The 17,698-nt window shown below is 29.6% G+C and overlaps 1 pseudogene; it reads left to right on the plus strand.

Annotated features, from left to right (window-relative positions):
• The first annotated feature begins 12,136 nt into the window (after positions 1 to 12,136).
• Positions 12,137 to 12,286, plus strand: LOC145271720 (U1 spliceosomal RNA; annotated as a pseudogene).
• Positions 12,287 to 17,698: the final 5,412 nt, after the last annotated feature.

Raw genomic sequence — 17,698 nt, forward strand, 5'->3', positions numbered from 1 at the left:
TCACAACCGGTATAATGTTTATTTCTTTCAGAGACCATGTCGTCTTTAGATCATTTTTTAAGTCCTGATATTTTGTTATCTTTTCCCGTTCAGCTCTGTTAAGGCCAAAATCATTTGGAACTGTGACATCGACAATGTGTGCAGTTCTTTCAGGCTTGTTCCATATAACAATATCTGGTTTGATGGCCGTGTCTTTAATGTATCTGCCTGCCTGTATGTCTTTTTCATAGAACACGGTCACATTTCTGTTTGATGTTATCGGTGATGGTTCATGTTCCCAGATGTTTGTTGCTCTGTCTAGTTTCATCTCTCCACAGATCTTATAATGGAGGTACTTGCATACTTTGCTGTGACGAGCAGTATAATGCCCATCTGCTAATAAGATTGGGTATGCAGACATTAGATGGCTTGCGCTTTCAATCGCAGAGTGGTAAAACCTACACTGGCCATTTTTTTGTAGGCCAGCCATTTTTTAAAATCTATTTGTAAGTAAGCCCTGATCTTGCCCGGCTTCAATAAGCCTTTCCTCATCAAATGGAAGTCTCCCACTCTTGAGCCATTGGAGTGAAGCATGTTTGTCTATGTACTTTGGGTTGCTTTTCCATCCTTCTTTTCTTGTCTCTATCTCTATTTCGGTGTATATCTTCCTTTTTATTCTTGCAATCTGTGTCAGTGGTTTATCGTGTACATCGACAGTGTTCTCCAGTATGACTTCTCCAAAGTTTTCAGCAAGCTTTGTGATTGAGGTTTGTTGTGAAAGATGATTATAATGGTCTTTCACCATTTCCATTGTCACGTCCGTTGAACATTTATAATACTGAAACCGTACGTAATCACATGTATTACACGCTTGTTTATAGCCGTTATTTTGTTTTTAGGGGTTAGTTAAGATTTGAGGATCTTTTTTAGACGTACTGTATATTCTTGTTCTGCTCTACGTCTCATTTTTTCATGTTCCACATTAATGTTTTCCTCAATGCCGAGGTATTTGTATTTCCCCAGTGTGAGTTCTCATATGTCTCACTAACTTTGATTTTTCAGTAAAAGAATATCCACAAACTTCACAAGAATGTGGCTTCTCCCCAGTGTGAGATCTCATATGTCTCACTAGCTTTGATTTTTCAGCAAAGGAATATCCACAAACTTCACAAGAATATGGCTTTTCCCCAGTGTGGGTTCTAATATGTCTCACTAAATTTGATTTTTCAGTACAGGAATATCCACACACTTCACAAGAATGTGGCTTTTCCCCAGTGTGAGTTTTCATATGTACCACTAATGATGATTTTTGAGAAACAGAATATCCGCACACTTCACACGAATGTGGCTTTTCTCCAGTGTGCGTTCTCATATGTCTCAGTAACTTTGATTTTTCAGTAAAACCATATCCACAAACTTCACAAGAATGTAGCTTTTCCCCAGTGTGAGATCTCATATGTCTCACTAGCTTTGCTTTTTCAGTAAATGAATATCCACACAGTTCACAAGAATGTGGTTTTTCCCCAGTGTGAGTTCTCATATGTATTACTAATGTTGATTTTTGAGAACAAGAATATCCACAAACTTCACAGGAATGTGGCTTTTCCCCAGTGTGAGTTCTCATATGTCTCACTAATGTTGATTTTTGAGAACAAGAATATCCACAGACCTCACAAGAATGCGGCTTTTCACCTGTGTGAGTTCTCATATGTATCACTAAATTTGATTTTTCAGTAGAGGAATATCCACACACTTCACAAGAATGTTGCTTTTCCCCAGTGTGACTTTTCATATGTCCCACTAAATTTGATTTTTCTGCAAAAGAATATCCACACACTTCACAGGAATGTGGCTTTTCCCCAGTGTGAGTTCTAATATGTCTCACGAGCTTTGATTTTTCAGCAACGGAATATCCACATACTTCACAAGAATGTGGCTTTTCCCCAGTGTGAGTTCGCATATGTCTCACTAATTTTGATTTTTGAGAACAAGAATATCCGCACACTTCACAAGAATGTGGCTTTTTCCTAATGTGTATATTCATAGTTAAATAAAATGGTTCCTGGAGCAAGATTTCACTAACAAGCTACAAACAATATGAATTTTATCCTGACTTTATCAGTTTTTATCAATATTATAACTACCAAGTTATAAACAAAGTTTTAATCTGGAGTTGTTGATGCAAGTTAGATTTTACACTAAAGAAATTTCAATTTGTATCACTTAATTTATTTGATAAGAGATATTTTGTTGTGTAAAAGTTAACATATTCTCTTTTGTAAATTAGCAGATTTTTCTGAAATGTTAAATTCGATATCTTATGATTTATAAAAACATTAAACAAAAATTTCACAAATTGAAATATGTGTGATGTTTTTATCACTATTTGCTAAACAATCCAGATAAAATAACTCTTCACACATATATGTCTAATAATGTTGTGTGCTGCCGTTTTTGTTGTCTGCCACGTAAGGAAATAACTGTGTATAGAATACTGTTTAAGGAGAAGGATGGTCCATTAATATTCATTAAAAACATTCCAGCAAGAACATCTGCAAAAAAAATAAATTTAATTTAATATTTTAATATCATTGTTTATTTTAATCGTGCCAACAAAACAAGACACATAACTTTATAAAACATTTAAAAATCACAGAAATAAACACTTAATTCACATTCATATTGTTTAAATGTTTAATAATATTCATAGTATTTTGTAATAGATAAAGGAATTATGCAATTAATAAAGTAAAATAACAATAATATATTAATAATTTGTAGGAATAATAAACATACAACTACCATAGTTGCTACTGAAATTAATAAAAAATATATTGCTAACAATAGAAATATAATCAGTTTATAATACAGGAAAATGAATTTAAATACTAATAAAAGTTAATAATACGAATCCATATATAATCTAGTTACTTAGCAATGGATACTAATATGATCTTTTATAATAGCGTTCGTTTTAATTCATATGTGTGGAAACATAACCACTTATTTATAATGTGTTTGATATTAAACTGGATATTTTCCTAACATTACATATTTGTTAATAATCATAATTTAATGCAACAGAATTAGGTTTTTAGATTTTTTTTACTTTTATGTATAGAAATCAACAGTTTTTTTTTCATTCAACGAATTATTTCATTGAACGTTTGTGAATTCATTATTATAATTCCTATATTTAATTATCCAAATGATATACACCGTTTTATTAATCGATTATCGCCATTTTCTTTTTTTGGGATTTACGTCTGGTAATGCATATTTGTATACGAATATTTTTTTATTAAAATATTGTTTTATTTGTGAAATTCAACAAATTATTTAATTCAACTTTTTTAGCGTATTTCTCTTATTCGTATATTTTTTAGTTTCGTTATGATTTTTATGCTGATTATTTTCACTTCCTAATAGTATAAATTATTCAAATGTATTAAGGCTTATAACTAAGTATGAATTTAAATATGGTTTGTAAAATGAGCCTATTCAACTCATTGTCTACAAACTAAACTTCTTTCTTTCTTCTGCATATTAATGTTGTATCTCTAATCGGTAGATATTTTTTGTTTTTTAAATCTTTTATTTCACTTTAAAATTACGTTACTTTTACTTTTTTAACTGAATTTTGTATTTTTATGTCTTTTAAACCTTTTTAGTCAGTTTTAAAATTACGTTTCCTGTTTGAGCCAAGAAAAAATGAACATTTAAATATGGCCTGTAAAATGAATCTATTCAACTCATGGTCTATGAACTAAACTTCTTTCTTTTTTCTGCATATTAATGTTGTATCTATAACCAATAGACATTTTACTGAGCTTCATGTCTTATAACCCATTTTAATTCTCTTTAAAATTATGTTTCCTTCATTTTCTTCTGGGTTTTGTATTTTTATGTCTTTAAAAATGTGTACATGTGGGGGGGGAGGTCTGTGAAAATATTAATGTAATATTTATCATTGTTATAATTTTCTATTTTTCTCGTGAATTTCTCAATCTGTGAATCCTATTATTCAAAACCAATAAAGAAAAATATCTGTTCATTTCTAATTCAGCTTAACATATTTTTAAAAACTTAATCACATGTAAGATCAGCACATTTAATAATAAATCTATAAAAACGATTTTATATTTAGAAAGTTAATTATTTTTTTCGATTTTTAAGTAATATTGTTTTTTGAGATTTTATAGTGAATTGTTATAGGCAATAAAAAACAGATGGAATAGGGCTCCACAAGTCTACAGATTTAAATAGAATATGATGATGTATTACAACGAGGTATCTAAACAGCTTTGAATAGAAAGGTACTGGAATATGATGATGTATTATAACGAGGTATCTGAACAGCTTTGAATAGAAAGGTACTGGAATATGATGATGTATTATAACGAGGTACCTGAACAGAGAATTGATGAAGAGTAACACTATCATCAACAAGTCAAACAAGTTAATCTTTGTTTCGTATCTTGTCGATGTTTAATGTGCATTAATTGTCGGCCATTGTTTGTGAAGACAGAGACGCAAGCACTGCTGACGGTAGTTAATTTGTCTTTATAACCAGTTTGTTAATGATTTTAAAGTGTTTCTCCATTACAAGTAAATGTTTTGACTCCCTTTATCGGTGAATGTTTTGAGAGTTGTTACACCTAATGTTTTCATAGGATTATTATTATTATTGAGTTATTTATATTGAATTAAATATTGATATAGTTATCATTATTGTCTTTTTTATTGAATTAAATATGATTATCATTATCATTGATTTTTATTGAATTAAATATTATTTCATATGATTATAATTATTATTGAGTTTTTTATTGAATTAAATATTATTTCATATGATTATCATTTGTTAACGACTTTAAAGTGTTCTCCCTTTAACATAGAATGTTTTTGAGACTTGTTACACCTAAAGTTTTATCTACTGCAATCAATTTTGAATGTCATTTTTATAGTGCTGAGATGATATTAAGTAATAAAATTAGCAGTTGATAGGTAAGTGCCATATTGAAAGATATGCTAATTCAATGAACACTGACTATCCATATTGTACTTTATTATACTCTTTACTGTTTGCATAGCAACTTTTACCCAGGTAAAACATTGTATTATGTGTAAGGAGTATGTCACAATTCACCTGCCAAATCGATTGACCTTAAAATGTTTATGTGTTGTATCAATACTAATTCATCTTTACATAATAATCACACAATATATATATTGTGCGGTTGTACTTCCTTGTTAGGTGAGCATTGGATTAGATAAGCTTACCTAACATTTCTGTGCTGGCACTATCCATTTTGTGTGTGGTGTATTAAGTGCAGACTTAATAGAAATAACGTTATTCAATTAGAACTAAAGCACAAGTTGTTCACGGAAGAAACTTTATATAATTTTATGATCACCACAGAATATGTTCTTACAAAATGCTGAAACATGTTGGATTTTAATTTGCGATCCCAGTTTTTAATAGTTTGTAACAGTTGCTTTTTTTTTTAAGTTGTTTTTTACACAATAATTAATATAGTTTTTCAAGTTAAAAAACTAATAAATTACTATATTTTTTAGAGGCAGTGAAAATTTTACATTTGAAATTTTAGATACCTCCGTTTGACTTATGTTTATTTTTACAAAAGAGTCACCATTAATAAAGCCCAGATGCTACTCTACTCGAGGATAAGGGTTAATAAGCATACAGTGATCAATGTAACACTGTTTTCGTAATTGTTGGTAAATTGGATTACTTAAGGGAAACGCATCATGTTTAGGTTGGACTTGAAAATGACGATATTATAGTCAGCTGGAAAGCAGGAAAATGGAAGTCTTTCACAGGTGTGCATTCTAAGAAAGAAACTTTGTTCATGGGATATATGTTTATGTTTAGGCATAGATAAAGAGTGGAGGAAATTATTGATAGTTTTTTCAGCTAGACGAGTGTTTTTCATGAAAGTTTGGCGAGGGGGACTATAGACTGGAGCTCAGACGAGCACTTACCATGAAAATAATGATAAAGCAGAGACAGGCTGTGAGAATGAGTTTGCAGGGAAGAGAAAATGGCATCACCCACTAGACTATGAAGTCTACTTTTAATTATGTTAAGGCAGGGGACGTGTGTAAATAAGATACATCGAGATTATTGCCAAGACTGCTGTGAAGAAGGTGGGCTCTCTCTACCCTGCTAGAAAGTTACCTACACTTGAAAATATCCTATACCTCTACAAAGCTAACATTCGCCCATGTATGGAGTACTGATGTGACATTTGGGTTGGTGCATCTGCTACTAGTCTATCGCTCCTGGGCAGGGTTCAAAAGAGAGTCACCAACCTGATTGATCTTGAACTTTCATCTAAGCTTCAGCTGCTGAAGTCTCATCGACAAAATATTGTATCCCTCTGCTTGTTTTACAAGTATTTTAATGGTGGATGATCTGATGAACTACAAGCTATTGTACCCCCTTAATGAAAATCCTCCCGACAAACCTGACAAGCAGCAAAGTCCCACCCCTACACAGTAGAGATCCTTAGATGTATGAAAGCCTTCTACTCTAATTGTTTCTTTCCCAGAACTGATAGACTTGAAAATTATCTTCTGGCTTCCTGCTTCCCCAACTGTACTGACATGCAGAAGTTCAAGTGTAACGTGAACTGACATCTTGGTGCCCAACTCTCCACGTAGTACCCCTGCAGCTTATGTCCCTGATAGTAGCCCCCTACATCAAAGTGGCAATGTGTCTTGTTTGGGGTGAAAATGTAATAAAAAATTTATTTTTTAATGGCAAACGCACAGTTTTCCACTCAAAATGGCTGCCGACTGTGAAGTCCACTTACACGTTTTTTTCTTATTTTAAATCTTAATTTACTTTACTTTATTTTATTTTACTTGTGCAGAGAGTGATCCACACACACACACACACACACACACATATATATATATATATATATATATATATATATATATATATATATATATATATATATATTATTAAATAGGCGGTGGTAGTGCACTTACTGATCCGGGCTATTTTTTTAAATCATATTTCCAAATTTTAATTAAAGTTTTATGATATGTTTTTTTTTTTTTTATTCAATTGTAAGGTTAAAGTATAGAATAGGTACAAAACACCCTCACCTCCCCATATTAAGGATGGCTTTTAAAATAATAACGTCATTATTTCAGCACGGATCAATAAGTGCACTCGTAAACAATTAAATACCGAAAAAAGCAGTTAACATTAGAATTTTCGCAGAAATCACGTAAATTTTACTTAAATAAACACATTTTGGTGCTAATGCAGAGAGTGATCCACGCTAATTTTTAAATCGTATTTCCAACTTTAATTAAAGTTTTATGATATGTTTGTTATTCAATTGTAAGGTTAAAGTACAGGATATACCCCCCTCCACATGTTAAGCATAGCTTTTTTAAATAATGTTATTATTTCAGCACGGATCACTCTCTGCATGAGTACCCACATTTTTATTGACAAAATCAATATTTTTATTGGATTGCAATAAAATTAAACCTTTTTATGTTTAATATTATTTTAAAAATCAATATTTTTGGAGGAGATTGCAAAAAAAAAAAAAACTGTTTCAGATTATTTAAAAAGTTATTGAATGAGATTTTTTAAAGCGTAAAAAAATCACTTACCTTTCAGATTGTAAACTTATTTTAATATTTAAATTTTACTTAAATAAACACATTTCGGTCAATGTCAAGTTTCTTTCCAACTCCTTAAAAAAATTTAAAATGACGACTTGAATAGGTTTTTGGTGATGCTGAAAACGAATATCACATTTAAATTTGGGGCAGATAAGTAGTTTTCATGATATGAAGAAATTACTTTTTCAGTAAGCTGGGGATCACTTTCCTATATGAAATAACGTAAAACGAGAACCCACTTTTTGGTCACTTAGTAATTTCTTCATAACATAAAGCAATTTTTAAGTGATATTTGTTTTCAGCACCCCCCAAAACCGGCGCTGTTTTTTACTAAGCGATTATTCGTTCATTTTTTTTTTTCATGGGTGCTTTTTTACGCTAAATTTATATAAGACAGTGATCCATCCAACACTTTTAAAAAAAGTAATTTCTTCATATCATGAAAACTACTTATCTGCCACAAATTTAAATGTGATATTCGTTTTCAGCATCATTGAAAACCTAGAAAAGTCGTCATTTTAAAGTTTTTGGAGGAGTTGGAAAGAAACTTGACATTGAGTTGACCCACATGGTCACATTTCATATTTTATTCACGAAACCAATATGTTTATTGGATTGCAATAAAAAATAAACTTATTTTAATATTTAAATTATTTTAAAGTTGTTGAATAATATTTTTGTAAAGAGAAAAAATAAAAACTTACCTTCTATGCCAGGAATTTAATACGAAAAAAAAAACGTTTTTCTTTTGTGTCCAACGCAGAAAATTTGTTTGTTTGTTAGGATTTCTTAATATAATCCTTAGTAAATTGATACAAATTTTGTTTTGTGTGTCCAATTCATTAAGCAATTAAATATATGAAAATATAAAAGAATCACAATTAAAAGACAAAAAACACGATGTAAACATGAAATTATTATAAGAAGACAAAATCAACTACTTCAGAACAAAGAACTTATGTTCATCGTAAAACGGTGTAATCATTATTTTGTTCCTCGTGGAAAAGATTGAACATTTCATTATCATTTGGATTAGTCGAACTACTGTTTACATCCAAGATGAGAACAGTAATCCAAATAATCCAAATATTAAAAAAATGCAAAACTGAATATTTCACATAAACAATTCAAAAAGGAAGGAATTGAACAAATAGCGAAGTCAATCAAATAACAAAAACTAGATTTGAACCAACAAGAAACAAAACAATAATCACATGATTACATTATGAAAATTGCGACTTATTTTTATCAGATTTGATTCCGTTAACTTTACGATGACCTGAACTTATAATTCCAGACGTAAAACTGATGTTTTACATGCAATCAACGACTAACGATGGAAGTGTAGTAGCTGTTTCTAGTTTGTTTTCGTATTTCAGCCATGTGTCGCGTCGCGTTGTCACCATTCTGGCTTTACTTGTCATGTTTTGCGCCCTCCCATGTATTACCCCCTCCTTTGATAGTGAAGTAATGCAATGTTGTAAAATGTCCTGACTCGCAGATGTGAATATGTGAAAAAAATATAACAGAACACAAATCGATATTAAACAACATTCATATCGCCTTGTAATTTGCTTGCGCCCTACTTGTTTTGTGTGTGTGTGTGTGTGTGTGTGTGTGTGTGTGTGTGTGTGTGTGTGTGTGTGTGTGTGTGTGTGTGTGTGTGTACATAACACTGTGTGTGGCGTACTGAGAAAAATATTTTTCTCAAAAATAAAAGTGAACAAAATTTATTTGTACAAAAATCTGTATACATGATTCTAGTGTATAAAATAATTACACATAAAAATTTGGTTATTTTTTATTTGTTTTTCAAAGATCGCTAGTAAATTTGCAGAAATAAAAACGTTGGTGTTTTGTTGTTGTTGTTTTTTTTGTTTTTTTTTGTAATTACATTAAAATTGATAAACTAAACCTGTTTTTCTTCTGTCGTCACAAATACAACTTTTAAAAGTATATTTTATATCATTTACATTAATTATCAGCGTTGTTTGCCTAAAATAATTGTTATAGTAAAGCCAGGAACTATGCTATATTATCGATTACCTCGACGACGACGTCGACGATGACGACGACGACGACGCTATGAGATTAATATATGGAAAAAAATATAGCGTCTATTGGCATTTTTTTAAATTACTGCTCATGTCAGGGGAAATAACTCTTTAGATCGTAATTTTTATTTTTGTTTCATCCATGCTTTGATATGATTAATGGGTGCTTGTACAGTTTAATCAAGAAATCAAAAAATAAAAATATTGAAAAAAATATATTGTATGTATTCGCTATAGAATAAAGTTTTCATGCAAAAAGAAATCTCTTAATTTGAACAAATTTTAATTAGCTCGATCGGGTAACGGCCATCTTTTTTCGCTTAGGAGAAGGGAGCGCCAGGGGGAGATAACTCCAATCACTGCTTACAGTTTGTCAAATTTTGATATTATTTTGAAACATGAGAAAAAAAAAATAGTTAGAAAAATATTTTAGCTTTTCTTCACTTATTTTACAAAGTTTTTGTGTCCTTTTTAAATTTTGTGTTTCATTTTGTCCTTTGTAAATCAATTTTTCGTTTAAAACCACCCCCTACTCCTCGTGTACGTAAACAGCCAAATGGCGATAATAGTTCGATTTCATTAAAATTTGATTTTCCTCAGTAAAAAAGTACTTGATGAAATTTAGTTACTTTTTATTCGGATAACTTTATTCCATAACGCGTACGTAGAATATAACTCGTTTTTTTTTTTTTTTCAATATTTTTATATTTTTATGTCTTGATTAAACTGTACAAGTGCCAATTAATGAAATACAAAACTGATTTAATTACATAAATATGTTTTTGGTTTAGTGTTTTGGTTTTAATTCTACAAGTTTTCATTCGTTTGTATTTGTTCTCATTGAAAAGATTATGAATTTATGTTGTTCACATGTAAACGACCTTGACATTGAATATTATAGTAAAATGTAAGTTCCGTTAAGAATTGACGTATTTTGTGAAAATGTTGGTACGTTAAAATGATAGTAAATTATTTGTTATGAATTGTTGTTATAGCAGTGTCAGAAATTTCGTGAAAATAGTGAATAATTCCACCCCATCTTTCCAAGCTTATAACTCCTCGAAAAATGTAATTCAAGTCCTAATTTTTTTTTTCAATTAAAGGAGCAAGGACCAAGGTTTTATTAAAAAACAAAAAAAAAACAATGTGTTTTTTTTTTTTAAAGGTTTTAAACTTCGGACTTTACAGGTAAATTTCTAAAAAAGCGATTTTTTTTTGTTTTAAATTTGAATATATTATTTATTGACCTTTTCTCTTCAATTTGTGATATATAAAACTCCACGACATAAATTAATTATTTACTTTTTAATAGACATTTCAAAATGAGAGGCGTGAATTATTCGACCCCCTATCTTTCTAAGCTTATAACTCCTCGAAAAATGTAATTCAAGCCCTAATTTTTTTTTTCAATTAAAGGAGCAAGGACCAAGGTTTCATTAAAAAAAAAAGACAAAAAGAAACAATGTGTTCTTATAAAATAAGGTTTTAAACTTCGGACTTTACAGGTAAATTTCTAAAAAAGCGATTTTTTTTTGTTTTAAATTTGAATATATTATTTATTGACCTTTTCTCTTCAATTTGTGATATATAAAACTCCACGACATAAATTAATTATTTACTTTTTAAGAGAAAGTTGAAAATGGGTGACACTTGGGGGGCGTGAATTTAAAAAAAAACGTTTGTCTAAAATATTATATTCAGTTTATTGGAAAGAACATAAAATTTCACATTGACCCTGAAAATATCGTAAAAATAGAATCAATAGAAAAATTTTGATAGATTTTTAAAATTTAAAAATTGAAAAATATTGAGTTTAAAAATTGAAAAATATTGAGTTCGGAAAATTCATTACTGTTTTAAAAAAAATATATATTTTTATTACTTTTAAAACAACTGTAATAGTTTATTTTGGAAGTATAATCCATAAAGAAAATAAATAACCCACTTTTAACAGAGAAATTACGAGATTTTTATATTGTATTCACAGTTTCGTGTTAGGGGTGTCAAAAATTCCTACAAAAATTCTGATACTGCTATTGTTGTTATTAGTTAATGAGAAAGTTGTGATATGATCATATTGGTGAGAATTTTATGGAGGTATTTTAGGTATTTATTAGTGTTTGTCGGTGGTGAGTATAGAAGTGTAATATAAAAACAGTGGTGGGCACCGTGAAAAAAACAAACATTATACTTACCTTACGTAGGTCAGGCCCTGGTCCTTCGGGGCCTGGCCAACAAGTGTCAAGCAAAGACCATATGTGGGGGCGACCCAACATATAAGACCTTGGTCAATATAGGGGCAACCCTTCATACCAATTGTCACTATCCAAGTCCCCTACTCCCCGGGGAGTTGGTCCCCATTTCCCATTCACTCCTCACTTTAAAAATTGGCCTTGTGCCTAATTTGCTCGGTGGGGGTGCAAATAAATATCCTTACCTTACGTAGGGGTAACGGTGATCACTAATGCCGTTCCCCATCCATTGCACTGCGGTTGGGTTGACCTTTGCGATCGTCCCAAATGTGGACGACTCGGACTAGCTATTTCTAAGTGTGGGGTCTGCGTACGCGCTTACCCCGATAATACAATCAAAACCAGAAATCCTTTCATATTTCTTCCAAGTATCTCTCACTCGTAGGTCTGTACTCCCTCCGCTTAATCACCCTTAATCTCTGTAATACCAAGAAACAGGCCATTTCTCTATAGAAAAAAAAAATTGGAAAATAAAGACATTTATAAGTTTTTGGGGATGTTGAAAACGAAAAAAACGTTTAAAATTCCAGCAAACGGCATTCACCCTTGAATTGTCGACTGTTAACAATTTTTGGGTACGCTGAGAACGAATATCGCATTTATTTATTGCGCAAACGAGTACTTATTCATATTTGAAGACATTCTTTATCCAACGTAATCAGTACAGTTTGGCAAGCAAGATGGCCGCCCGTCGTGCATTTAGGTAAAAACACCAAAAAGAGCCAAACGAGCCAAAAAATGACCACACCCGGGACCCCTCCTTTCACTTTCTTAATTTCATCAATTCGGATATATCACACACTTTTCATGATTGAACAAATAATTATTTTTATGATAAAAAAAAAACATTATTTTCGTTTTTTGACACAAACCGATTTTTTTTTTCTTACATCGAATCTGATAATCAAACCCGTCGCCAATTTACCGTTTGCATAGTATGAACTCCAGAACCGTGGGACTTTTTGAATAAATCTTAGTTGAAACTAAGATTTATTCAAAACGTCCTCGCGTCCTGGAGTTCATAAAAGTGGGGGATCACTTTTCTATAATAATTTAACCTAAAATGAGCACCCACACGTTCACCTCCACCAAAAGGAAAAAAAAAAAAAACACATTTTGTTTACATTGGGGAGGGGGCGGGAAAACGGGTGTGTGCAGCAGCAAAGTCCCGTCGAGCGAAGCGCGGGTATCTTTCCTAATAAATGGATACGTTTTCAGTGTTTTTAGTTAATGTATAATGTTTAATCCGTTCGAAAAGCATGTAATGTTGAACGCTGTTGGAGAACAAGAAAAGCTTACCGTAATGTCTTTGAAGACTCAATAATCGCTTCAAAATAAGAAATAAAACAAAATGTTGGTAGAAAACAACTCAATAAATGTTACTGTGACATTTGTTGGGCGGCAATCTTAAGTTTAACCGAATCAGTTTCAAGTTTCATAATGTAATTATTATAGTTTACTTTCTTGGTCCAAATCTATTCTAGTAATTTTACTAACTTCGCATTTTTTTTTGTTTTATATTATATTATATTATATATTGAATTATTTAGACTACTATTGTCATTTTGGATGTTAACGGTAGTTTGACTAATTAAAATAATAATGAAATGTTCAGTTTTTACTGATTTTTATGTTTTCATGTATTTTAATTTTTATGTTTTCATATATTTTAATTTTTATGTTTTCATATATTTTAATTTTTATGTTTTATATATTTTAATTTTTATGTTTTCATATATTTTAATTTTTATGTTTTTACATATTTTAATTTTTATGTTTTCATATATTTTAATTTGTATGTTTTTATATATTTTAATTTTTATGTTTTTATATATTTTAATTTTTATGATTTCATATATTTTAATTTTTATGTTTTTATTTTTAATGAAATAGACATACAAAATAGAAATTCACAAAAAATATCGAAAACAAACTTTAATCATTGACAAATATAATCCGAACTTGATAGGAAAACAATTCGATACGTTTTAATAATAAACAGACATTTTTACACGAGGAACGAAATAATAATTTCACCGTGTTATTAGGATGACCTTAAATTCATTGTTCTTTAGCAGTTGATTTTCTATTTAAATAATTTCGTGTTTTTCATGTTTTAATTTTGATTCTTTTATATTTTCATATATTTTATTTATTAATGAATTGAACACACAAAACAAAAGTTGTATCAATTTACTAAAGAAATTCTAACAAATTTTCTGTTTTGAACAACAACAACAAAAAAAAAAAGAATTCAACCCGATTTTTTTCCGTATTGAAACTGGAATGAACGGTAAGTTTTTAAATATTTTTTTGTTTACATTTCTTATCCGATTTTTTAAAATAACCTTAAATATTAAATTATGTTTATTCATCTTTTTTATTTATGTTTGCAATAAAAATATTAATTCTATATGATTTATAACAGACGTGAATATAAAATGTGAATTTCCAATTTATTTGGTTTATTTTTAATTTATGGGATAAAAGATAAGTGTTTTTTTGATTTGCATAGATTCGGAAAAGTTGTCAAAAACAAATATATAACAAATAAATGTTATCAAAGGCAAGATAAGTTACTTTTCTACCTAAATGGATAATTTTATAGTGTTTTTATTTAATTTAACATGTTTATTATTTTACCGTGTGAAAGAGAGAGTAGAGTCGGACGCCATTTTAAATTTTCCAATACATCGGTAAACACAGTATTTTTTCGAGCTGAATAAACATGTTACATTAAATTAAAACATTAAAAAATTATCCAGTTAGGTAGGAAAGTAACTAATCTTGCTTTTGATAACATTTATTGGGTGTGTATTACTGTACACATAGATTCGAAAAAGTTGTCAAAAAACAAATATATAACAAACAAATGCAAGATAAGTTTTATGACGGTTAAAATGCTGTTAAAAACCCGCTCAATATATGTTACCGTGACATAGGTTGACATATATTCGGCGGGTTTTTAATAGTATTTTGTATAGTTTTTTATTTATAACACTTTTTCCCAAATTTACGGTGTTAAAGAGGGTGTGAGACGCCATCTTGAATTTTCCAATACATCGGTAAACACTGTATGTTTTTCGAGCTGAATAAATATGTTACATTGAATAAAAACACAAAAAATACATCCAGTTTGGTAGAAAAGTAACTTATCTTGCTAGGCACCGCCAAAAATGGCCGCAAAATCAAGTTGTTGTTGTTTTTTAAAACTAAATTACATTTATTAAAATCCATTATTTCTGAGTAACTTTTTTTTTCCAGAAAGATAAAACCCTGAATTTTATCATATAGAAAACAGAATAATGTAAAACTTTTTCTACTATTTTTAATTCAATTTTAAATGTTAAATTTTCCCAAAAAGTTAACAATTGTTATTTTTTGTCTTGCACAAAAAACGTACTTAAATATTAAAAAAAAAAGGGGGTTTGAAATAATTTATTTATTCATTTATTGTCTAACTAAGATTTAGGATGATTTTCTAAGAGAATATGCAAAAATATTATAATATAAGTACCGGAATTTCAAATAATTCCACTTATTCATATATGTAACCAGATATTTCGCGTCGCCGAAGAGTTCAGATCGACTCTGGTTACGTTTTCTTTCGATGAGACGAAAACTATGGAAGACTAAACAGGCCAAAAAAACTTATTTTTCAGTGACGAAAATTTCAATGTATTATTAAGCTGAGGCTGGCCAGTACCAGATGGGTGACCATTTGTATGAGTTTGGTTTTTAATGTGTGTGTGTGGGGGGGCCAGGCTCCCCAAAATGGGGGGAGAGGGCAATTTAAAGCAGAATAAAAAAAAATTATTTCAGCGCGTTTGGTCCACCGTAGTCGAAAGGCGGCAAACGTTTTCAAACGAGATCGAAAAAAATGATGCTATTTTTAACACAAAGGGCACAATATTTATCGAATTTTTTTTTTTTGTATCGATTATTCAAAGCATGCTCTGTTTAATAATGGTCATGCATTATTCGGCTCGCTAAAAAAAAATTGTTAATTTATTTATCAAAAATTTTAAAATGGCTTTTTTCGTATAAATATAAAATTTTTTTTTTTTTTGTTTTGCTTAACTTAAATTAATTATTTTACTTAACATATTCACCGAATTTCACACTTCAAAACTCAAAAGCGGGATAATTAAACACAATCGAAGTTCTGATATTCAGACGTCAAAATAAGGTATGCAAACAATTTTTTTTTTTTTTTTTTTATCTATAATTCTGTCCCTTACAACAACACAATATATTTTGTTCAGTTTCAGATGATTATTTTAAGCATATTTGTTCCCACTTCAAAACAAGGGGGGGTTTTGTAAGCAAAAAAATATATATATATAAATATCGTTTATGAAAAATAAGTACACTGTTATAAAGTTCATTCTTCTCCTAATAATCGCTGAAAATTTCGTATTGATCGGATAATTACCTGATTTTTGGTAGATTTTTAAAAAGACGGTCCGTCAAAAAGTACTGACCTGCCCCCCCCCCCAGTTTTGGCGGTGCCTATATCTTGCCTTTGATAACATTTATTTGTTATATATTTGTTTTTGACAACTTTTTCGAATCTATGTGTACAGTAATACAAACCCCATTTATTTGTTATATATTTGTTTTTTGACAACTTTTTCGAATCTATGTGTACAGTAATACAAACCTGTTTATCTTTTATTTTTTTACTCTAAAAGTCTATTCTTAAAAAGAAAATACTTGTGTGATTTCTGAGAACCGTAAACACAATAATTCAATTCGAAGAAAACTGATCATAGAAAAAATAAACAAATAAATAATAAACAAATAAATAATAATAATAATAATAATAATAATAATAATAATAATAATTTCCAGTATTTAATTGTTAAATGATTATCCACATGTTTCTGTTCTGTTTTTAAAAATCGTATTTTTAAATTAAATTCGAATTTTACGAAATGTTATTTTATCAATTTATTAGGTGGAAGTACAGAAAAGTTACAAAACGCTCTCTCCATGTTAAGAATGACTTTCTGAATAATAAGGTTGTTATTTCAGCATGGTAACATGAGTGCACAAGTACCTAATAAATTTTTTTTCTGTCTACACTTACCTATTAAGTCGCTAGAGAATTTCGTTTGATTTTGTATGTTTTATCCCATATTTAAAATTTTAGACTGGGGATCACTTACTTTTATAAAGTTTACATAAATGATCAAATATTTATTGACCATCATTAATTATCAGTAACTTTATGTAGAAAAATATATTTGTAAATCTTTACAATGTAACCCAGCGTTATTTACTCTCTTAATAAATATATAAATAAAATAAAAATGAAGTATGTTGGCTATTACGTTTCAACAATTGTTTTTTAAAGAATCGTTCAAAGACACGACAAATAATAATAAATATTTTAGATTTTAGGACGTTGTATCACTTTTCTATATAAATTTAACATAAAATAAGCATCGATTTAATGACCAGTTAGCAGGCAATAATATCTGTAATCATTTGCAGTTTTCAATTTTGGTTGAATGGGAAAGAGATGGTTACTCGTATCAGTTTTTTATTTTATTTATTTATTTATTTGCTTTCCTACGTTTTTTTGTGTTGTTATTTTTTTCAAATAGATTTTTTTTTTCAAATAGTTATTTGGAATTCCTCTTAACAAATTATTTAACCAAAGATATCGTAAAAAATGGTTGGGCATAACAAAACTTTTCAAAAGTGTTAATTTTGTGGTTTTCTACCAGTACT

Source organism: Euprymna scolopes, chromosome 46, assembly GCF_053919585.1.
Source record: "Euprymna scolopes isolate OS-2025 chromosome 46, ASM5391958v1, whole genome shotgun sequence".
NCBI classification, from domain to species: Eukaryota; Metazoa; Mollusca; class Cephalopoda; order Sepiida; family Sepiolidae; genus Euprymna; species Euprymna scolopes.